Raw genomic sequence first — 455 nt, 5'->3', positions numbered from 1 at the left:
CCGCCAACCCCAGTCCTCTCCCTGCGCTCCGACCGAAGCCCGAGCCTCAGCTCCCAGCCCCGCCCGCCCCGGCGGGCGAGCAGAGAAGCCTCTCGGGCTGGTGAGCGCCGGTCGGCGCCGATCCTCCGTGCGGGAATCTCCCCGCTCTGCCCCCCGCGCCCCTGTGGCTGCGCCCTCCTCCGCGGCTCCGACGCTTTCCCCCTCCGCCTCCCGCAGTCTCCGCCCGCGAAGGGGCTCCTAGTGTGTGGAAACCTTTCCTCCTTCACGGCTCCCTCCCACTGGTGCAGGGCCCGTCCCTATTCTTTTGTCTCTGTTTTTTCTTTTTTCTTTTGCTCTACCCAGGTACGTGGGGGGGGGGGGGCGTTTCTTGCCTTTTGGGAGGTCTGAGGTGTTCTGCCAGCGTTCAGTAGGTGTTCTGTAGTTGTTGTTCCACGTGTAGATGTATTTCTGGTGTA

The sequence above is a fragment of the Lipotes vexillifer genome, unplaced genomic scaffold (assembly GCF_000442215.2).
Source record: "Lipotes vexillifer unplaced genomic scaffold, Lipotes_vexillifer_v1.1 scaffold69, whole genome shotgun sequence".
Taxonomy (NCBI): Eukaryota; Metazoa; Chordata; class Mammalia; order Artiodactyla; family Lipotidae; genus Lipotes; species Lipotes vexillifer.
The sequence above is the reverse complement of the archived record's forward strand: the minus strand, read 5'-3'. Positions refer to the sequence as shown.